The 24,627-nt window shown below is 43.5% G+C and overlaps 1 non-coding gene across 1 annotated transcript; it reads right to left on the minus strand.

The window, feature by feature from the left end:
- Positions 1 to 24,195: 24,195 nt before the first annotated feature.
- LOC120104271 lies at positions 24,196 to 24,303 on the minus strand. The gene has a single exon (XR_005506731.1). It is a non-coding gene; the product is annotated as a small nucleolar RNA R71 (small nucleolar RNA).
- Positions 24,304 to 24,627: the final 324 nt, after the last annotated feature.

Here is a 24,627-nt window from a genome sequence, read left to right on the forward strand (position 1 = left end):
CTGTTGTATCGGTGGATTTAGGCATTTGTAGTTATGTGCCAATTCCCATTTCACACGTTTAGATATGAGCTATGTTCCTAGCCCAGTGTTGAGCATATGGGCTATCTACGCCATAATACATTTACATGGTCATCTCACACTCCACAATACATTCATGCCCCAAATCCGGAGCATAACACAGTTGTGCTACCGAGAGTACAACCCATGATAACACAAAGCCAATATTACATTTAACTTTCAAATCAATCTCAAATATAATAGAATAAATAGGAAACCAATTTCATTATCCATTAAATACAACCAATATTGGTTTAGAGCATCTAAATCCAAACATAAATAGCAAACCCAAAATCCTCAAAATTTAGAAAATTACTAAACTACAAATTCATAAGTAAGTGAAGAACTAAAGTTCTGCTATATAGATCTCCAAGCTTGCTAGTATGAAATCCAAACCTAGACCATCCTTCGTCCCTATTAGTCCTATTCGTCTAAACAAAAAAAATATATTAGAGATATATGAGTGACACAGTTCAGTAAGTAAACTTTTCACTACCTTTATCGGATTAAGCATAAGTTTTTGCATTAATCAATTCATCATAATGTGAAAATAACAGTTATTGCAAAATAGAACATTTCATATAATAAAATAAGTCATAAAGTCAATCATGCATGCGATAAAAAATATCATAAATAGGCTTCCACGTAAAGCATAAATAAAATTATAAATCATTTACTATTTAACCATATCATTGATCAAATTACTTCTCTCAGACTAAATGGTAAGATCACTATTATACCCATGATAGTGTCGTAATCAATAAACACCAAATATCATTATCTATTGATAGGGTTATATGCCAACTAGTATTATGCACTGGTAGGGTCGTATGCCAATTACTAGTACCCGCTGGCAGGGTCAATACCAACTACTATTATCCGCTGGTAGGTTCGTATGCCAACTACTATTACCTACTGGTAGGACTATATGCCAACTACTATTATCCACCGGTAGGGTTGTATAGAACTAGATGTCGATCTACACCACTTTTCGAGGCCATACATAGCTATTTGAGAGTCATTTTTCCATAGTTTTTAAAATAATTTTTCTTAAGTCATATGTTCTTAAATAATTATTTCTTGAATCATCATGAATAAAACACTAAATAACTTTATAGAGTTCATAATGCACAAATAAGCATTTAATAGTAGATTAATCATGAAATTATTTTTTTCATAACAAAAATATAAATTTCATAAATATGGAGTTCATAGTTCATAAATAGTGTTTAACGGTAAAATAATTGTGGAACCATTATTTTGCAATAAATCATGAGTTTCATAATATTGTATGTTTGATCCTTAATTTTAAAAAAATATGATATCATTAATATTTAATACTTTTTTTGTATTTTTATAATACCAAAAAATAAGTAAAAATTTAAAAACTAATAAGGAGTGTTAGGGTTACTTACAAGTTTAAAAATTAGTAAGGAGGACAAAGCTTACTTACCTCTTCCATCTTAGACCTTCAAACTTCACCAGGCGAACTTGTTAAACTTATTTGAAAATATTAAAAGTAAGATTAATTTCTATTCGATAACTTTAATAAAATAATTCGAAAAGACTTGACTGAGCATACGATGGTTTCGTATGGATCGAGTCTAGACGATTCGTTCAATGAATCAGACTCAATCAGGGCCAAGAACAATCAACATGGTTCATCAATGAAGATTTTAGAGACATTCAAAAGGATAAGGTGATCGATCGCACGAGGGCGGTTCGGGACTTCTTTGCGGGGGTCAACTCAAGTCTATAAAATAGATGGATAGGATTTCTGGAATCCATAGGTTCTGTTTAGAGAGAGAAACAGACAGATGAGAGAGAAAGAAGAGAAAGAAGAATGAGAGAGAAAATAAGAGAGAGAAAGAAGAGAGGAATGGCTCTCTCTCTCCTCCTCTTCTTCTTCTCTTCTTTCTTTCTTCTTCTTTCTTTGAAAAATAGAGGATGAATGAAGAGGATGGACCAGTCGCTGTCGTGGTCGTGGTTTGGTAAGGATGCAATAGGCACTGATGAGGGGCAGTGGAGAGCGGTTGGCGGCGGCGGCTTGCCAGCTGGAATCAGCCCACAATAGGGCCGAACAAGAGTAGGGACTCAGCTCGATCATTGAAGGGTCCTAGCCCGCTCGCTTGTTGCTGGGGCTCCGGCCTAAGGCTGATGCAGAGAAGGGGCTAAGGTCTTCAACGATGAACACCGGCGGTGGTCGGAAAAGAGGTGAAGAGGGTGGAATAGAGTAAAAAATGGGATCTTTTTCTCCAAGAGGTTTTCGGTCAATTCCTCGGCTAGCGGATATAAATCCTAGTCATGGGATGAAGAACGAGGAAAGGGAAAGAAGTCTAGGTCATTACCTCGACTCCAGTGACGTCCGACAGCCCCATTTTTCGACGAGCATGGTGACGGGATGCTGTGACTTTGAAGAGAGAAAAGAGGGAGAGAGGGCCGCGACACTCGATTGTGGTGGGGGGCTTGCTCTTATAGAGGAACCCTAGGGTCCCCATGACCTTAGGACTCCTCATTCTGGCTGAAATTGCTGGAGGGAGAGGAAGAAGACACCAGGAGTCTTCCTCGGCTAATACACGGGGCGAACGCGGTTCACCCCCCCCCCCCCGGTTGAGTTTGGGCCAGTCAAATGGACTGAGCCCAGGCAGGCCTTCAGACATAGGGTACCATATGCTCCTGTTATGAAGCTTGATTACTTTCTAGTTGCCACTTCTACAAGTCCATTTTTTTAGCACCTCTATCTTCTGGCTGATTGGTGCCTGCCACTTCCATTTTACCACCTTTAAAAGACCACCAATGACTTGCATATATAAAAGGGCAGCCCAATGCATGAAGCTCCCACCATTGCAGGAAAGGTTCAAATATATACAACTTTACCTCCGCATGCAGACCGGCTACCATCACTGGCATGTATAAACATCACTAAACGCAGCCATAATCATCCTCCATCTAGGAGGACCCTTCTAAGATAACTCCCTCCAAGATTTCTATCATCATCAAGTAGCTACCTGTCATAGTCCTACTTCCCCACAATTTGCCATCAAGAATAATGACTAAACTCCCAATATCCTTTCTACCTACTTCACCAATAATCCTTCCATGATTAATGTACTAATACTAACCAGGTATTGATCTCCATTCTCATATGGATAAGTGGTTTACTCTCATTTATTTTGCTTATGTATTTGACATTAGACCTAACAAACTGACTAGCGGTCCCAAGAGCACAAGAAAAAATAGTTGGAGGGTTTATTATAGATTAACAGCTTGTCACAAAAAAAAAAAAGTCAAACTGCGAAGTAGATAGAGACTAACATCAAAAGCAATCCTAAACAAAATGTTTGTCTAGGATCTATAAAGCCAGCCCCAAATATATAGTTGGGTCAAGGCTGGATTATTACGGTTTTGGTTTGGCTTATATGACATTAATTGTAATATAAACTCCAATAATAATACACAATTTTTCCAACTTTCTAAACTCAGTTATGCATTAATATATCCTAGTAATATCACTCCCCGGAACAGTTAAATCACCCACAATACTTCCCTCTCCTGACCTCATAACAGAGAGACAACAAGACCTTTTTAAGCAATCTTAATCCATTCACATCTCTCCTATGATATACATAACTTTGCAGTAAGTCACTGCAGGCTTACTCGGAACTGAGATTTATCTACCCAGATGACTTTATTCCCCATGCTGAACATGACTGTCATGTCATCTGTACTCTCACTCTTGTCTCAAGTTTATAATTGGTCTTTCTAGGAAGTTGTCTTTTGAAAATTATAGTCTTCACAATGATGTCTCTAAGTAGAGAAACAAACATGAAGCCCTGTCTTGACACTTTGAACCTCCATTCATATATTGTCTTTGGCATATCATCCATGAAAATAGAAATATAATGCCTAAAACAAGTGTTATTGGTGATACCGAGGGTTATTAGAAAAAATATAGTTTGCAACCAAAATGGGTCCCTGTCAGCCTAAAACTATCCGACAAAGTGATTAATAGCAGTAAACCCTTCCACCATTGCCTTTCCAATATGCTTTCATTGTCAATTTGAGAGAAGAAGCACAAACTTCTATAATTTCTTAGCTCGTGATCACATATGATCACTCATGGTACTTCATACACCTGAATCGAATCTTACTTGTATAGAACAATAATGAAGCTGCAAGTGATGGTTTGTCCTACTTAGAATCACAATCATCTCAATTTTTCAGACGCATGGTCTGAGTCTAAAATATGACCTGTCTGAAAAATTGGGTCAAGTTTTGCTCACACTTTCTCCTAGCTGATCAGTATCAGTCCAAAAATTTACACCTGAAATCTCCAGCCTTTTTGTCGCTCCACTAAAAGCCTTATTTGGAATGGTAGGTTTGGTACAGAATCCTTGTTAAGTCCTCACCTTTCTTTATCCAACCTAGTTATCAAATAGGTTGGGTCCAGTCTGAAACCATGAACCAAAAGCAAACATGTTCGATTCCATGTCATGATTCACCTTGTCTTGGCAAACCAAACTTTATCCTCTATGTACGCTAGCCTTCTCTTTTCTTTTTTTTTTTTGGTACAACGGCGGCTCATACCCTACGGGTGTGGATACGGCCAACAAAATCCGAAAATAACAAAGCAGAAAGAGACTCCAGCACTATGTCGCGCTCTCTCCAAACAAAGCCTCCAGAATGGTGAGCTGCAAAGGAAGCGACCCAATCAGCTGCACAATTCACTTTCCTGCAGACGTGTGTAGCCTGATGGGTGCCACACTCTTGCAAGAGTCTGCGAATGTCCAGAAGCAGCAGCCTGCCCTTACGTGCACGTCCCCGATCCCTGATTCAATCAATCACAGTGGCCGAGTCGCCCTCGAGGATGATCTGGTCTGCACCAAGTGTCCGTCTGGCATAGGATATGCCCTCCCAGGCAGCTTGAAGCTCAGCACACACCACCGACGAATCGAAGATCTGCTGGCCCCCCGTCGCCACTAGTTTGGAGTCATGATCTCTAATGACGAAGCCTACACCTCCGCCTCTCCCATCAGCGGCCATACTGCCATCGAAATTTACCTTCAGAAAACCAGGGGATAGGGGCACCCAGGATACGAAAATATATCTGGATGCTGCAAGAGCAGAAGGGGTACCCCAGATGTCCCTGGCCAACCCGGTAGGTGAACTCGCAGCAGTGCTAAAGAACTCCTCCGCATGCAATAATGCCCTGACCACCACCGCCCATGGAGGCGAGCCACGATCCTCAAAGACTCGTGCATTCTTGTCCAACCAGGAGTGGTAGGCTAAGTAGGCAACATGAGTCCCTCTCTCTTCCACCCCAGACCCTGATCGCAGGGCCTCCAGAAAGTGCAGAAACTCGTCAATGGACAACCACCTCTGCCCCGAATCATAGAGGAGACCCGCATACCTCCAAATCTGACTAGCTCGCGGGTACTCGACTAGCACATGATAGATGGACTCCTCTACCTCCAGACATACTCCACAATCTGCAGCTATCCGCGCTCCCTGCCGTGCCAGGACGCTCCTAGTAGGTAGGCAGCCCCATGCTACCTTCCACAGGAACAGTGCAACGCGTGGATGGACACGTAGTCTCCAGATCCAGCTGCCATCAAACTGTCGGGGCACCGCTCCTCCTCTCATCCGTGCTATGTCACAAGAGCTCATTGTCGTCCGCCCGGATAGACTCCATACCCTCCTATCCGCTGCCATCCCCACCAAGACTGGCAAAGTCAGCACCCGCTCTGCAAGCTACTCGCCAAATACCCGTCTAACAATATCTGCATCCCATCTCTGCTCCCCCTGGACAAATAAATCACTCACTGTGCAACCCTCCAACCATCCATGGTCTATCAATGTGGGCCAGTCCTGCAATGTGCCCTCCGATGGCCACCTATCCTCTAGAATGCTAATGGTCCGGCCATTCCTAATCTCCATCGGATCATCGGCAGCACCCCTAGGGCACGAGCACATATCTCTCTCCAGATAAAGGAGGACCCTCGTCCAGCTCGGAAAGTAGCCGAGGTGGTGGGGTCCCCATACTTTGCCCTCAGAAGAGAAGCCTAGAGACTCTCCGGCTCTAGAAAAAATCTAACTGCAAACCTAGTGGCCAGTATCTCCCCGCGCTTGAGTAGAGAGTGGACTCCCAGCCCACCCCGACTGGTTGGCTAACAAATGACCTCCCAAGCTAGTAGGTGGATGCCCCCTCTATCCCCATGACGCCCCCAAATGAAACTCCTGAACATCCTCTCCAAGTCTCGGAGCATAGTAACCGGCACCAGTGTATTGGATAGTAAATAAACAGAGATGGAACTCAAAACTAACCTCAGTAGAGTAATTCTACCCATCATTAATAGGGTGCTTGTTGCGTTCGCAAAGCTGTTCTCCCAAGTGCAGGGGAATCGCACAAGCAGTATAACTCGGGAGTCCGAGATCGATTTCTCAGGGAATGAAATATGGATTATTAGCATAATTTCAGATTAATTAATTCAATAAATTCGTGGATTAAGATGATGTTTTGCAGATAGAAAATAAATCGAATTTTGGATAGATTAAGATGGTGTAGGGATCCAGAATCTCCTTCGATAATATCAAATTCATGCGATAAATTCTATGATTCTTTTGTCTTCTTTAAGATTTATAAGCAGATAAAATTTAATTATGGAGTATGTTCTTGATAACATGAATTCTTTAAGCATTCAACAGATTTCTCGACACTGCAAGATTGGTGTAAGCCCGCACCGGCTCGCCGCGGTGCAGAGCATTTTCAGCTAACGAAACTCGAACAAGAAATGAAAGACTTTTCTTAAGGGGCCCTGCCAGATGACAATAACGAGAAGGTGATCGAGACCGATGCATCCGAAGTTGGGGCTGAGTCCTTAAACAAGTACATGATCGAAAGGAAGAGGTAATCCAGTATGCCTCGGGGCCAATCATAGTAAGCTTTAAGTTGTGGTTCCTCTTTTCGTAGCGGCCAAAGCCTTATAACGTCAACGATGAATCAAATAATTGAGGAAGACATGTATCAATAAGCATAAATCATAAAAGAATTTTCAACATATAAGAATCATGACATAATCAAAAGATAAATCGTATAAAGCAAAGGATTAGAATTTACATCATGAACTCGGTACACCAAAAGATTTTCCTTCACCCATCACCTAGGACTTTAGCCGATCATCTTCCTCTCTCTTTCTCACTCTTTTTTTTCTTTTTCTTTTCGGAAACAGGGCATCCCCTGTTTCCTTGTTTCTTTTTTTTTTCTTTTGAAGAACAACCCGAGAGAGAGGGGAAAAACTCCTCTGTTTTCTTCCTTCACCCCCCTTCGTTCCCTGAGCCTCCTCCCTGCCCTCATATATATCCTCCCAACCTTCCAGCTAGCGATGGATATCTGGAGAAGAGGATGGGTGCGGACTCCGGATGCATCGCCGAGGATCGTGTGCGGATGGCTGAGAACACGGACGAGACGGACACGGGAGCTGATCGCGGGTGCGGACGACGTTCGGATGGCTGCGACGCTTCACGGGAAGCGGGATTGCTGGGAGATTGTGGATGCTGCTAGGTGGTCGCCGAGATGCTCACGAATGGCAGCGGGCGCTGATCTCGGCTGGGATCTGTGACACGGAGGGTGAGACGCGGACGCTTGAGATGCTGCTCCTCGGACGTGAATCTGGGTATGAGCTGATCCGGAGGCTGAAGATTTGCTGGGACCGAAGGCTGGCTTGATTCGCAGAGAGGATTGGGCTCGGAAGGAAGCGGACGGGATGAAGATGGATCCATCGTGGGACGCTGGAGGATGAGCCCTGTTTTGAGAAAGGAAAAAAAAAACGTGTGGATTCGGTTGGAAGTGATGAGCCGTGAGCTGAGCTGGGATTGGCTTGGACCGTGGACGCGGCATTGGGCACGGAAGGAAGCGGACGCTGGGAGGATGCTGGATATGCACGCGGGAAGGAGTTGATCACGGGTGCAGGGGACGAGCTGGGAGGCGGTGATACGGGTCCGGAAGCATGGGGCGTTGATCGCGGAGATGGAATATGGGATTTGGACGCTGAAGCGCGAGCTCCTTCAAATGGACGCCTGAGATTGTGCATGGGAGCCGGGATGCGTGGATGCGGCCGGATTGGGGCTTGTACGCTCGGGCTCGCTGAATAAGAGTCATGTACTCTATTCTGCAGTTGGGAAGATGCTTTTTTTTTAGATGAATTTATATAAAATAGTGATAAAAATTATAATAAGTGCTAAGGATAATATTTAATCATGCAAATATTAACACCTATTATTTATCATTATTTTGCTAGCACTAAGTTAAGTTAAATGGTACTTAGATCGCACTTTTGTGCTCTCATCAGTGTTCACCTGCCAGCTCTCTAACCTGCGTCCGATGCTCACCTCCATAGATATGCACTCCCCCCGCGGCAGGCACCGACCCGTGATCGGGACCCCAAGGTATCTAAGAGTCCCCTCCTACTTGTCAATCCCCAAACTGCTCATCATGGAGGCCTTCACCCTAAGATCAGTCCGCGGACTAAAATAGATGGTTGACTTAGATAAGTTGACCATCTGACCTGAAGCTTCACAGTATCTCCCCAAGATCCCGCTAATAGTCTGTGCCGATCTCTGTGTCGCGCAAGCAATCATCCGCAAAAAGTAGGTGGGAGATGCAGGCCGCATCCCTTGCCGGCCTATAGGCCTCTACCTCCTGTGATACTGTTGCATGGCGAAGTGCTCGTGACAAGGATTTTGAGCAAATGATGAACAAAAGTGGTGAAAGTGGGCAACCCTGCCTCAGGCCTACTGATGACTCGAAGTACCGCGATGGGGATCCATTTATCAACAATGCAAAGGATGATGACAGAATGCAACCTGAATTCACCTGATCCACTGTGGGTGGAAGCCAAACATCTCCAAGGACCACCTAACAAAATCCCACCTCATCCTATAATACGCCAGCTCCATATCCAGTTTGACCCCCATCAAACTCCTACAACGGGGAGCTCTCTGCAGGTCGGACATAAACTCATGAGCACAAAGGACGTTATCAGAGATCGAACATCCCCGAACAAAAGCTCCCTGCTCAGGACAAATGATCTTGGCCAGGATACCTCTCAACCTCTGAACCAAAACCTTTGCCACCACTTTATGCATGGTAGTGCACAAGCTGATAGGTCGGAAGTGGCCCGGCTCTACTGGGTCTTGTCTCTTTGAGATCAATGTGATAAAAGTCCGCCTCCACTCCTCGGGCATCGACACCAATACAATAAACTACTGGATAGCCTCTAGAACCTCCTGTCTAACAAATCTGCCAGTACCTCCTGAAAAAGACTGGGGGGAACCCATCCGGGCCCGGGGTTTTGTCCTCACCCGGGGACCAGAGGGCTTCTTGAATCTCCATATCCGACACTGGTCTGGTCAGCGCTGCATTTTCTTCCTCAGTGATCTGCTCCTCTAGGACCGGCCCCCAAACACCGCCACCGTCGTCCATGCCCCCTGACTCGATCCACCTGACACGAAAAAACTGCTCTAGAGTCCTCCTGACAACCTCCATGTCCTCTGACTCCTGCCCACTGCTATCTCTAATCCTGTGAATCTTGTTTTGCTGTCTCCGGATGATAGTCGACTGATGGAAGAATCTCGTATTACGGTTCCCCTCACGGATCCACTGAACCCTCAACTTCTGCCTCCAGAATACCTCCTGTTGCTTGAGTAGAGAGTGATGCATAGCCAATGGCCCCCTAAGCTCCCTCTGGTCCTCCTCAAAATGTCCTCCACCACTATCCTCTAGGCTTGCACACTAGTAATGGATGCTTCAACTTCCTCCACCCTCTTGAACAAATTCCTCACTTCCTCCTTATTCCACCTGATCAACCGGCGTCTAGTCAACTCAAGCTTCCGGGTCACCCTATACATCACACTCCCACGAACAGGCGATCGCCAAGCCTTCCTCACCATATCCCACGACCTCGGATAGGATAACCATACTTTCTCAAACCGAAATGGACTATGAATCTGGACAGAGTGTGAGGTATTCACCAGTATAGGGCTATGGTCAAAGGCAATCCTGGGCAGGTGGCGCACCCAATAATCCAAAAATCTCTGGATCCATCCAGTCGAAGCAAATACTCGGTTTATTCGCTCCCAAACTCGTGCCTATCCTAGTTGGTTGTTGCACCATGTGAATCTTGGACCTGTGAAGCCAAGGTCAGCTAGCCCATTGGACAATATAAAGTCCTAAAATTTCCGAACCTCAATTTTATTGGCGAAGGCCTTCCGCCCCTCTTCTCCATCGGCCCATCAATGCAATTGAAGTCCCCCTCTATCATCACCAGGTGCTCCAACTGGATGAGGCTAGTGGCCTCCTCCCACAGCACTCTTCTTTTCCTGTAATCTGTGCTCGCATAGACTGCCAATAAGACCCAGGGGGGCCACTTCTCTCTAATATCACTAAGGTCACCTGCTGCCTACACCGGTGAAACACGTCAATACTACACAACCCCAACCTCCACAACACAATAATCCCCCCGGACAACCCCTGCGACTCCGCTGCATATGTCCCCCAAGACCTCGGAATAGCATGCCTGGCTCGCTCCAGACTAACCCCCGACAATCTCGTCTCAAACAGAATGCAAATCTCAGGATCATGAAGGCTTACCAATCTTCGGAAAGTCGGTCTGAAGGACGGATTCCCCACCCCCCAACAATTCCACAGTAACACATTCATTTAGAAGGCTGGATAGTGCCTGGCTGAGCCCCAACCTCCTGTGACCCATCCATCTCCTGTGACCCATCCATCTCCATGCGGTACCCAACATCCGTTTGTCTCTAATCTTGCAGAACTTCCTTCAGTTGCTTGATAATCTCTGCATGAGCCGGACCATATGCGGATCCTACTCCACCAGCATCCGAGGTAGTCCCAGTCTCCCATGCCACAGCATCCGGTAGGCGAGTAGGGTCTCCATGTGCCACATCAGCCCTATTCTCCCCTTCAGCCACACATACCAGGCTGGCCGCTAGGGCCCCCACCAGGATCTCACCGCTACCCGTCGACGAGGAGGCCGAAGTGGTCTTTCCCGGCAGTGCATCCTTCTCTCCAAGCAAAGCCTTGCCGCCGTGGCCCCCATTCGTCGCTCCTCCATTGCTTTTGACATCGCTGGACCCAACGCCAGCTGGCCGAACTCCTCCCAAGACCGTCGGCAACAAACTCCGGCTGTGGAACATCTGTCGGTCAACTCCCTGGCTTGCCGCCGCCGCCCTCGACACTCATGGCAGGGAAGGGAACCATGCCAAATGGGTTGTGCCACGATCAGCCACCCCTTTCTTCGATGGGCTTCGAGCCCATTTCAGGAAGCCGGGCCCGCTCTCCGCGCCGGCTGACAACCCGGCCTCGGCCCGTGGTTGGGCCTTGGCCTGGCCCTGGTCCTGCAGGCCCGTGGCCCTATTCGGCCCACAGATCTGGCTTGGTCCTGGGCCTTGAACTCTGGGCGGCGAGCCCAATGCTCGGTGCACTACAGGGGCTGGCCCAGGGCCTAAGCCATGGGTCTGGTCTAGGTTCGCCTCCCGTTGCACTTGGGTCTGAGTTGACTCAGTCTGTCGGGAGGTCGACGCCGCACTGGTGGCCGAGTGGCTTAGCCTGGAGTCCTTCCCCGATGAAACTTGCCAAGCGAATTTCTTGGGCTTCCACCACCCCTCGGAGTCCGGCGATGAGTCAGGCATTTGCACTTCCTCCCCAGCCGAACCCGGAGCCAAGTTCACCACGCCTGCCCGTCGAGTCGCCTCAACCACCTCGATCGTCTTCTTCGCTCCACCCCGGGCGCCACCGCTCCTCAAATGCCTCTGCCAGGAGACAGTCATCCACTGGCCGAAGTCCGGCCGACCCTCCACCTGAGGGGGTGCTTCCGGCCCACTGATGGCTCATCGGGTTCCTCCATTGCCTTGAGCCCTGGCTCCACCCCTATTTTCGATCCTGAGTCTTGGAGCCGGCACTCGTCGGACTGGTGACCCATGCGGGCACACCGGTAGCATAGACCTGGTAGATCTTCGTAAGCGAAGGTCTGCCAGAACCTCTCCTTCACGCCCTGGACGATGGTCCTCGGGATCAATGGTTGCAGGGAGTTGATTTTGACCTTCACCCTTGCATAACCGATGTGCTGCCTCTCACTAGAAAACCGGTCGAGCTCCAGGGGATTCCCCACCTCTGCCACAATCACCCCGATATCCTCAATATCCCAATACTCAATGGAAAGTCTAGGCAGCCAGATCCCAATGACTGTACGACTCACCGAGTGGATACCCGGAATAAAATCGGGCATCCATTTCTCTATTGCCAACAACTGGCCCGCCACCAGCCACGGACCAGCCACGAGCACCGCCACCCGGTCATTGCCAGATACGAACCAGATGGTGAGAAACCCCTCCATCATTGGCAAAACCTCAACCTCATTCTTCAACTAGCCCCAGATTCGGAGGTCCCGGGCCACCAACTCCAGGGGAACCCGCTGCCCCAGGCTCCTTGCGATCATAGCCATATCCTCCTAGAGGCTCCTGGTTTGGGACCACCGCCACCTGGGGGTACCTCCATTGCAGTTCCTCCAGCTCCGCCGCAGTGAAGCGATGGATGAGGTCCTCCGGCCGTTGCATAGTCCCTCCCGCCACCTCCGACCACAACGGAGTGGTCTGGGCCTGCCCAGGAGCATTGTGTGAAGGCCGAGCACCTCCGGAGTCACCTGGCTCCGCCATGCCAGAGCCTTCCCTTTCAAAAACACAAAAATGAATAAGTCACTTCTACTTTTCCTCATATCTACTAATTTCCAACTCCATGCTTAATTTTACCAAAACTTACCTCAACATAATCATCTCTCATACAATCACCATATGCTCATGGACCCTGTTTACCATCTAACATTCAAAGCAATATGATAACATTGGTCTTCCAACTGCTTTATAAGACTCACTCTTCAAATGACGAGATATTATAGCAAGCTGGACAACATCTGTCATGTTTATTCGAAGCAAGATTATTTGAATACGATGAAAATTTCTTACAATGAGCTTGAAAAGGTGGACCTTAAGGAGTGAATTAGTCCAAAGCGACTTATATACTCAAGCATTTAATTTTTTTTTCAAAAAAGCAAAGTTTCTTTAATGCTGCATTGGTTCCTTTTGCATGATAACTAAAGCATACCATGAATAAAAATCTTACAACTGAAGCTTAACAGATTAATCCTTTCCCAGCATCATAAACAAAATAACTGAAACTATAAATAATAATTGAATCATCAAAGCTCACCTTTCTCACCGCCCAACTTAACCAATCCTATTATATCCGAATTCTCCAAACTATTGAAGAATTCATTATTTACCAGCTAATTTGATCACTGCCACTCGAAAACCAACTCTTTCATTTTTCCAGACGCAAAAAAACATATATAATTAAGCTTAAAAATACTTATTTTCTGGCTTTCCTAAAGAAAATTGACTCCTAACCATATAATTTCGTTCCAAAAGTTAAGCTTTTAGAGCCCCAACATCGAGTAGAGAGATCTTTTGATATTTTGATCAAAATTTGGAACTAATTCTTAAACATGCATCTCACTACACCAAGCCCTCTCCCCTCTCCATCTCCTTCTGAGCCCTGGTGGAGGGTGGCGACCAGTTTGGGAATGGGAAGTCTTTTGGCTATTCTTATGAGGATCAGTATTCATCTCATTTTCTTTTTAAACCTATAAGAATTTATATATTTCCTACTTTTTAATCCCTATATTGCCTAGCTTATTCACTTAATAATTGGAAAGAAAATTTTAAATTTGCATTCTTCTAGTATTTTAAGCATGATAAGTTTGATAGTCACTTTTCTTTCAAAGAGAAATATTCTTATGAGAGATGGAATCATGGTCTATATAATTTAGCAACTTTTACAAGAACTAATGCTTAGTACTCACTTCCACTAATGATAAAACTATAAAAGAAAGCTAGAAATCCGCTCAAAAAACTCAATTTTTTATCGAATAATTAACACTCATAAATGTTCAATAAAAGCTTATCATGAAAGCAGCTAGAATCCATGGAAAGCCAATCTTAATCATGAACTAAACTACTTCCGGAAACTAAAAAAGAATGAGTTGTAGTCTTAGATCACATCTCTAAGTTCTAGGTAATAGCTGTGACTCTAAATATACCACTCAAGAAGAGAAAGTGTACACGAGAACCAATTTTCAAGTACATAGTACATGCCCAACTAATACATGTTGAACTTTCTCGATATACTAATGTAACAACCCCGCACACCCGCACGAGTCCTCACATACTCCTTTCATTTAAGCTGTAACAACCCAGGACCTCACCCAAAATGGCTAGCTGGAAGTTATTATTTGGGTTCCTTGATCCTGTATAAGTACCCAAGATCTACCCAGCGAATAACCGATGTGGGACTAAACATACGCCCGCACGGGTCCTCACATACTCCCTCCGTTTAAGCCCTGACGTCCTCGTCAGGCTAAGGGTTCAAATCTATTCAAATCTAATCACAAACACCACGATTGGCTCGTGGTCAGCCCCAATGGATCCATGCTGCAGTGTCCCCTAGTTCACATAGATTATGGGCCGGGTCCGCTCTGATACCATTTGTAACAACCCAGGATCTCACCCAAAATGGCTAACCGGAAGTTACTATTTGGGTTCCTTGATCCTGTATAAGTACCCAAGATCTACCCAGCGAATAACCGATGTGGGACTAAACATACGCCCGCACGGGTCCTCACATAAGCTCTGACGTCCTCATCAGGCTAAGAATTTAAATCCAATTATAAGCACCACAATCGGCCCGTGGTCAGCCCTAATAGATCTGTACTATAGTGTCCTCTAGTCCACATAGATTATGGGTCAGGTCCGCTCTGATACCATTTTGTCACAATCCAGGATCTCATCTAATTATGCTCTAATACCATTTGTAACAACTTAAGACCTCACCCAAAATGGCTAAATGGAGGATATTATTTGGGGGCCTTGATTTTATATAAGTATCCAAGATCTACCCGGGGAATAACTGATGTGGGACTAAATACACGCCTGTACGACGTAATAGTCACCTATTATTTTGGTGATACATACTTTGTATTTTCTCGATATACATCTTGTCCCAAGTAATACGTAATCAACACTATTATTTTGTTAATACATGGTGTATATCCAGGTATTACACACCTTAGCCTCCTTGAATGCAACCTATTGCTGCTAGGAGGTAGAGGCCATGTAGACAAGATAAAAACCCCGAGTTTAAGCAGATTTGAGATCTTGAGGTTTGATAGGAAGAGAAGAAGGATGAGAGAGAAGAGGAGATGCTAACGAAGAATTGAAATAACATATTCTTGACAAAATCCAGAAGAGAGAATAGTGGAAACAAGAGAGAGTGGAGAGGAAACTATCAGACCCGGCTCTTTCATATTTATCCATTAGGTAGGTTGTGGAGAAAAGAGAGTAGTGTAATTTACATTGGTGATCTCACCAGACAATTATCATCCAGTGGCTTTAGCAAATAATTTTATAAACTACTCTTTATTGTTTGTAAGTTATTATGGCCAATGTGGAAGGTATTATTTTTGTTTCCAAATAAATTAAGAAGCAGTGGAACAAGCAAAGGACAGCAAATTTTTTTTGAGAAATTAGCAAATAATAATTATTATTCTTATTTTCATGATAAAAGATAGAGTTGGTGAGCGTTTGTTATCTGGGTGATATAGGCATTATTGGGAACTTGCCATTACGTAATGGTTCTTGTCTCACTCCTAATGCCGGCTACATGTATTGGGCTCTTATCTAATGCATGCTTCATATTTTCCATTTCATAAGGTGGTGGTCAATTCATGATTTTTTTTAATGATAAAAGGTGATTAGCATGTCATGTTAACCCAGCATTTGTTCATAAGATGTTTGTTGAAATGTCTATCAGAGATGCCCTTCTCTTTCTCAGACTCTCATCCAAACAAAAAAAAAATGAACTTCCTTATTAATCAACTACGGGAAGTAAGCTTTCTCGTCCCTCAACTACTACAATATGAGTTGCAATCTTGACTTCCTGCTCAACTTCAACTATAAAGTTCCAAACAGCCCCTAAATGCGAGTCTATTTGCATTAAAATATCCAATGTGGGATTATCAAATAAAGGGTTTAAAAATTTGAACCTTTTCAAAAGAAAAAAACTTTTCTAACACGACTTTCATGTAGCACTTGCAAATTCAGTGGTGCTGTGGCAAGTGAGTATTTAACATTCTTATTTCTAATTAATTTTTATCCAGAATTTGTCTCCTTTTATCCATGTGACTTCTAACAGGATCTTTTCCTGAAACTTTATGTTTTTGGATCTTCATGGCTCTAACAAGAAAAAGAAACATAACTAGCAAGCTTCATATGATGCTTCGCTGCTGTTGGAAAGAGCTGCTACAGCTTACTACAAATAATTACTAGGTTCTCTTCTTTCATCATATATGTTGCTCACGTTCGTGGCATATACTTCAAAAACGTTAGAGGTGATGAAAAGAAACAATCTAGTCCCAACCTAATCTCATGCGTCAGACTTGCATGTAGCTGGCTACAAGATCTCCACCTGACACCAAGTTTTGTCACAACCCAAAACCTCACCTAAAAAGGCTAACCGGAAGGTATTTTTTGTGTTCTTTAGTCCTGTATAAGTACTCAAGATCTTCTCGGTGAATAACCGATGTGAGACTAAATACACGTCCGTACGGATTTTCACATGCTCCCCTCGTTCAAGTGTTGACGTTCTCGTTAGGCTAAGAGTTCCAATCAATTCAAATCTAATCATAAGCACCACGACCAGCCCGTGGTCGGCCTCTATGAACCCATGCTGCAGTGTCCTCTGGTCCACATAAACTATGGGTCAAGTTTGCTCTGATATCATTTGTTACAACCCAAGACCTCACCCAAAAAGACTAGCCAGAAGATATTCTTTGGGTTCCTTTATCCTGTGTAAGTATCCCGGATCTCCTCGACAAATAACTGATATGGGACTAAACACACGCCCGCATAGGTTCTTACAAATTTTTATTAACAAAATTAGATTGAGATTAGGCAATGCTCTTAGATTAATGGTTATGTCCCCGATTATATGACAAACAAGAAGTAGAGCTATACATTGGTCCAGTACAAAAAAAATTTGGTCAACAATTAAACGACCTGCAATAAGAGTTTGTATCGGACTCAAAGCTCAGTACATTGGTTAATCAGATCATAAAAGTTGATTAATTTCATGAGGCCAGATCTAGGATAGGCCCATGATTTCTTCTCAAAGAAAAACAGAAAAAAATGGTAGAGGCCCCATGATATTAATTCATGGAAAACATCAAATTTGCTTGATAGCCAAGATGTTTTCTTTATGAGCTGCACATAGGCCTCTTCAGTTCTCTGCCAACTTGTCCCAGCGTTGAGGCAGTGGTGAAGGCCCACTTCTATAGTTTTTGTAGAGAGAGAGAGAGAGAGAGAGTAGTTTCTTAGTTTCTTAGTTTTTGAAGAGAACGATGCTCAGGCCCACAATTAGAAGAGTAGTTTTTCACCTACCCTAGTGCATGCATGTCCAAGGGAAATAATCTTCGATGCAGTAGGAGAACGTATAAGATAGTAAAAGAAAGACTAAAACATATATTTATATACAAATTAAAGTTTTTGGCTATATCGAGTTATCTATATATGGAGATAATCAGAGCTGAATAGCTGATTTGTTATATTGTTGAGTGCTCGATGTTTAATAAAATTAATATTTTGTTCAAGATCTCAACCAAAATGAGAAACATGAGCCATGCCCATCTTAAATTATTGCATTCTGACAACCATAGAAACCCCCTATCTCCACCATATTAGCAACCTGACGCCTGATGGTCATCTTACTACTCTTCCATGAGTCACTCTCTAAGGAACTCTGTTAACCACTCACTCTACAGGATACCGTAACAATCACTGAGCCTACTACCATCCAATTAGCTGCATTGCCTTGTTGTTGTCACCCGTGCAAGGCTATCTTGGAGACACTTTTGCATAAGTAATATGGGATTGAACATGTCACGCCTCGAACCCATCACCCGGGTCCGGCACGCGACCGGCCGCATGAGCCCTAGAGCAGTGCCCTAAAGATCATGCAAGGCCTATGATTAACAAAAATTCCAATAAATCCACAACTAATTTAATAATTCAAATAGACAAATCCGACATGTCCAAATAAACAAATTGGTTCAATTACAAAGTCTTCAAATGTTCATCGACATTAAAGAAGGATAACAAACTAACTAACTAATAACTCTGGTACTCGCACTCTGCGCCCATCTCATCCAAATTTATGCATCCTGCAACTCTGGTAAAGAAAAAGAAGAAGAGGGGGTGAGCTTTACTGCCCAGTAAGAATTCCTACACATCCATACCTACACAATAATAATAAGAATTTGAAAACCACGACAAATCGATGCACATTTCATGAAATCATAAGCAGTTTCCAAAAGACTCAAATAATCAATATAATTATGTACATCAAGCATCAATGGAAGCCCATAATTATCCGTCAAACATCAATGAAAGTCCAGCCACATAAGAATGATATAGTATATATAGCTTATAAATCACTATGACTGTTTTCAATGCTTTTTCTTTTCATTTCATGTTAACTTGATTCGGATCAATTATCTTGCCGACTTTGGGCTACATCCTGGTCACGTTTCCGGCCCGTGACGGGGCAATCGATAGTATCACATTTCCGGCATGTGACGGGGCAACGATGGTATCACATTTTCAGCCTGTGACGGGGCAATCGATGGTATCACATTTCCAGCCTGTGACGGGGCAATCGATAATATCACATTTCCAGCCTGTGATTGGGGCAATCAATAATAACGAGATAAGCCCAAAGTCTCTGTTCATTTAATCAATTCACAAACACACATCCATTCCCTTTTTCCACTTTATTTTCGGCCTAGACTAACCATGGTCACGTTTCCGGCCCGTGACAGGGCAATCAATATAATATGGTTAGTCCATACCACCACATCCATAAATTCAATTATGCAGGTATAAGTTATACACATGCATGCATCCATCATACTACCAATCACAAGCCAACACGATCAAAATATAATTTAATATAAAACCATTTTTGATTTGTCTGGATCATAGCATATCATACATATCTAAGCATAAAAATATTATATCATGCAGGATTGGCGTACAAGGATCCTTACTCTTGTTGAAAACTCAGACTACTAATCACCCGCCCTCACGGTGATCTATGAACCGGAATGCACAGGACTCTGCTCAGCGTCCTCTCGTCCAATAGATTGTTCTCCTACAGAATCAAGTCATTATTAAAATTTATCAAAAATATATGATGATCTAGGACCCCTGTTTGATTCCTCTAAAGGGTCCTCTAAGATCTAACATCCCAAGACTATCTAGAGTCCTCAAGGCCATAATCTTCCCGAATCCAAGAGTAAAAGGAAACCAAACAACAAATAAACAAATAATATAATAAAAGGGTTATATAATAAGAGAAAGAGAGGGAAAGACCCTCTCTCTTCCTCTCTTCTTCCTTCTTCCCGTCGGAAAGGGGAGAAGGGGGATCGGCCGCTGGTGGGCCACGGCCGGCGACGCCCCCTGGTCGTCGGCCTGTGGCGGTGCCAGTGGTGCCACGCCCGGCGACGGCCGGCCGGAATGAGAGAGGAGAAGGCCGAACAAGGCATCGGCTTCTCCATCAACCCGGCGGCTTTCCGGCTACATTCCCAAGGAAACAGGGGCCAAAAGCGATGGAGGAGGAGGAGGAGATGCTCACCTTGCCTCCGGCGAGGTCCTCCCGACCGGATCGACGGCAAAAGCTCCAATCCTTCCCGCGGCAAGGTAGAACCCAATCTCTTTTCCCCCTTTTTTTTTGTGTGTGTGGACGGCTCTCGACGGAAGCCCTAGAAAGAGGAGGAGGTCTCGGCCCGAGATTGCTAGGGTTTTTATCACCCTAGGATCCTCCTCTCCGGTGGATTCGGGAGGAGAGGGAGGATTTTCCGGAACAGGGGAGGGAGAAACTCCCTCCCCCTTTTCAGGTGTTGGGCCATCCTTTCTCAGAGGCCGGCCCAACCCAACGTGGGCTTTCACATTCCCCCCCCTAAAGAAAAATTTCGTCCTCGAAATTAACATACCTGAGGTTTGAAAAAGCTGCAGATACTTGACTTTCATCTCTTCTTCGAGCTCCCAAGTAGCCTCTCTTTCCGTATGATTATTCCATTGTACCTTTACAAAAGGAATGGTTCGGTGTCGTAGTACTTGATCTTTTCTGTCCACAATTCGTACCAGCAACTCCTCATAGGTCAAATCCTCTTGAAGATGTAATGGCTCATATGCTACCACATGACTCGGATCTGGGACATATTTCTTCAACATTGACACATGAAAAACATTATGCACACTAGACAAAGTCGGTGGTAAAGCCAGTCCATACGCCACCTCCCCAACTTTGTCCAAAATCTCAAACGGACCAACATATCTAGGGCTTAATTTGCCACGAACCCCAAATCTCATCACACCTTTTGTAGGTGACACTCTCAAGAAAACATGATCTCCAATTTGAAATTCTAGTTCTCTCCTTCTATTATCAGCATAACTCTTTTGGCGACTCTGAGCTGTACGGAGTCGTTCTCTGATCACTTGCACCTTATCAACAGTCTATTGTACTATCTCTGGGCCTAATAATTTTCTCTCGCCCACGTCATCCCAACAAATAGGAGATCGGCACTTCCGGCCATACAACGCCTCAAAAGGAGCCATTTGTATACTTGCTTGATAGCTATTATTGTAAGCAAACTCTACTAGTGATAAGTGGCCATCCCATGCTCCTCCTAGATCCATGACACAAGCTCTCAACATGTCTTCCAAGATCTGGATGGTTCTTTCTGACTGTCCATCGGTTTGGGGGTGGAAAGCTGTGCTAAAGCTCAATTTGGTTCCAAGAGCCTTATGAAGACTCTTCCAAAACTGTGATACAAATCTACTGTCTCTGTCTGACACAATGGTAACTGGAACCCCATGCAACTTCACAATATGCTCTATATATAAGCCTGCCAATCTCTCTAAGGAAAAACCAACTCTGAAAGGCAAAAAGTGTGCCGATTTGGTTAGCCGGTCAACAATTACCCACACGGCATCATTACCCCATAGGGTTTTTGGCAAGCTAGTCACAAAGTCCATGGTGATATGCTCCCACTTCCATTGAGGAATAAGTAGAGACTGTAATGGTCCCGTAGGTCTTTGATGTTCTGCTTTTACCTGCTGACATACTAAACACTGAGCTACAAATTGAGCAATATCCTTTTTCATACCACTCCACTAAAAATGTTTCTTTAAATTCTGATACATCTTTGTGCCTCCTGGATGCATTGTATAAGCCGAGCTATGAGCCTCCTCTAAAATTTCATTTCTTAATTCTGGAACTTTAGGGACGCACAATCTGCTACCGAATCTTAAGGAACCATTCTCATGCATATGGAATTCGCTTTGAACACCAGACTCAACTGTTCCCCTCACCCTCTGTAATTCTGGATCCTCTTTTTGAGATGACTTAATCCTCTCAATCAAGGTAGGCTGCACCATAAGATTAGCAAGTCGTACTTGAGGATCATGCAGTCGTACTTCAATTTCATATCTCTCCAAGTCCAACAAAATGTTTCTTTGTGTAGTGATCAGAGCCGCTAATTTACTTGAAGATTTCCTGCTTAGAGCATCAGCCACAACATTTGCCTTTCCTGGATGGTAATTGATAGTTAGATCATAATCTTTTAATAGCTCTAACCATCTCCTTTGCCTCAAATTCAGCTCCTTTTGAGTATAGATATACTTTAAACTTTTGTGGTCCGTAAAAATTTCACAATGTTCACCATATAAATAGTGCCTCCATATTTTTAAAGCAAAGATCACAGCTGCTAACTCCAAATCATGTGTAGGGTAATTCAGCTCATATGGTTTCAACTGTCTAGAAGCATAGGCTATCACCTTCTCATTCTGCATAAGAACACAGCCGAGGCCCTTGCGTGATGCATCACTATAGATGCTGAAGCCTTGATAGGTGCATGAAAATGTACCTTTTAATACTACCACTTTAGGCTAAATTGTTAAGACTTAAGCATGATTTGGATATTTTTATGATATTTTTCTAATCTGAACTTTACTTCACAAAGTGTCCAAGTCTTAATTGATTTTGGTGATTTTATTGTAGGAATGGAGTTAAGAAGATTGAATATCCCATTGCAGTCCGAATGAAATGAAACTTGGTGGAGATGAAGTAGACATGTTGAGGTTTCATATGCATCAAGAATCAGGTCAATTGGAGCTCCAGAGAGAAAGTTATGAAGTTGCAAAGTTAGGTTTCCCTAAACCGCCAGCCTGGGCCCTGACAGATCAGACCTTTGTGTAGTATTTTGATGATTTCGGGAGCTACAGAAGTCCAATTGAGATGATTCAAATTTTGTTGGAAACTAGACTTCCAGAGCTTTCAAAGGACTATAAGAACATAAAATTTGAAGATCAGATGCGATCTGGAGAGTCTCCCGAACCTCATGCTGACGTTGGTGCTCGAGGGTAAAGTCGGAAAAATACATGCAAACGTGTCTAAGTTGTGTTTCCTAGGGTTTTTAGCCCCAAAATCATATATATACTTGGGGAGCACGCCGTTCTAAACAGAAAAAAGACTGCATTACAAAGAAATCATCAAGAGGAGCCAAAAATTCATGGAGAGCTAATTCTTTGGTGAAGCTAGGGATGAACTCGCTTGGATGATGGTAGTTTTATTTATATTTGATCTATGTAATAGATTCTCATGTTGATACAATTTTTGTTTATCATTTCTCATCAATAGATCTTTCTTGTGTTGGAATAATCTTGAACCTATTCTTTTCATAGATTCAGCCATGTCTTTTTCTATAGAATTGTTGAGGTGCTTGATTATATCTAGATTTGATTGTTTATCCAGTTAGTGTGATTTTTTGCTGAAATATTGCCATTGGGTATATTTTTGTCTTTGAATCTGAGTCTAAAAGGATAACAATCCTTGGTTTTAAAAGAGGAGAATGATTTTCTAGAATTACCACTAAATATTTTGATTGTAATGCTATATCCTCCAATTAGAGAATCTGGTGCTATGATCTCTAATTGAGTTATCCAATGGATCAAATATGAATGGAATTACCTGATTCAAGTGAGGAATTCCCGATGCTTTGCTGCCATTAATTCTGGTCACATCTTTTCACTACTACAATCTAATTGTCAATTTACTTTTAAACATTCACATCACATTTTACTGCTTTGATATTTCTTTTTAGTTTTATAGTTCCTTTTAGTGTTCCTACCTTCTCCCTGTGGAATCGACACCCCAATATATACTGCGATAGCCGCGTTATTCTTTGGGCGTAACCAAATTTTGGCGCCATTGCCGGGGAGAACGGTACAAGAAGCGCTTCAAGGAATAGGTTTGCTGAATTAATTCGTCAAAGCGGTAACCTCGTTCCTTCTTCTTTTTTTTTTTTTCTCTTGCTTTTTGTCTTCAGTTTATTTCATTCATAGTTTTGATTTGATTGTGCAAAAAAAAATGAAAATAAAATAAAAATAATATACATATATTTTGTGTTGCATGCGTAGGCATAGAGACGAGTTAGGTAGATTTGCAAGAAGACCGGAATTAGAACCTGACACTTTTCCTGTGAATTTGCCCGATACGCCATCTAATTCTAACACCATGAGCAATCACGAAGATCAGCCCATTAGGACTCTCCAGGACTATCTCCATCCTACACGCACAGCCACACCATCATGCATTATGTTTCCACCCAATGTCCCACAACAGGATTTTAAACCAGGAATGATACAGTTACTTCCTACCTTTCATGGCTTAGAGAATGAAAATCCTTACGTGCACATTAGAGAGTTTGAGGAGGTAGTGGCGACTTTTCATAGTCAACCCGGTACAATAGATGCAGTTAGACTTAAGTTTTTTCCATTTTCTCTGAAAGATAGAGCGAAAAGTTGGTTATATTCACTGAGACCGCGGTCAATAGGATCTTGGGATGAGATGACACAGGTTTTCTTTAACAAATACTTCCCCCACCATAAGACCAGTGGTTTGAAGAGACAGATTTCAACCTTTGCACAAAAGGATAGTGAGACTTTGTATCAGGTGTGGGAGAGGTTTAAAGATTTGTTGAACTTGTGTCCTCATCACGGCTATGAGAGTTGGCGTTTAGTTAGTTACTTTTATGAGGGACTTACACCTAGAGAGCGCCAATTTGTAGAGATGATGTGTAATGGTGAGTTCTTGCAGAAAGATCCGGATGAGGCCATAGAGTAACTGAATGATCTAGCTGAGAAAGCTCATACTTGGACAGGACCTAGTGCGACTGATAGTACTAGTAGGTCACGACCTACAGCTACTCCTTCTAGTGGAGGAATTTACCATCTTAGAGAGGAGGATAATCTCAAGGCCCGGATAGAAATTCTGACTAGGGAGTTAGAGGCCTTAAAAACAAAGGATACAAAGGTTATATATACTGT

The sequence above is a fragment of the Phoenix dactylifera genome, chromosome 1 (genome assembly GCF_009389715.1).
Source record: "Phoenix dactylifera cultivar Barhee BC4 chromosome 1, palm_55x_up_171113_PBpolish2nd_filt_p, whole genome shotgun sequence".
Lineage (NCBI taxonomy): Eukaryota > Viridiplantae > Streptophyta > Magnoliopsida > Arecales > Arecaceae > Phoenix > Phoenix dactylifera.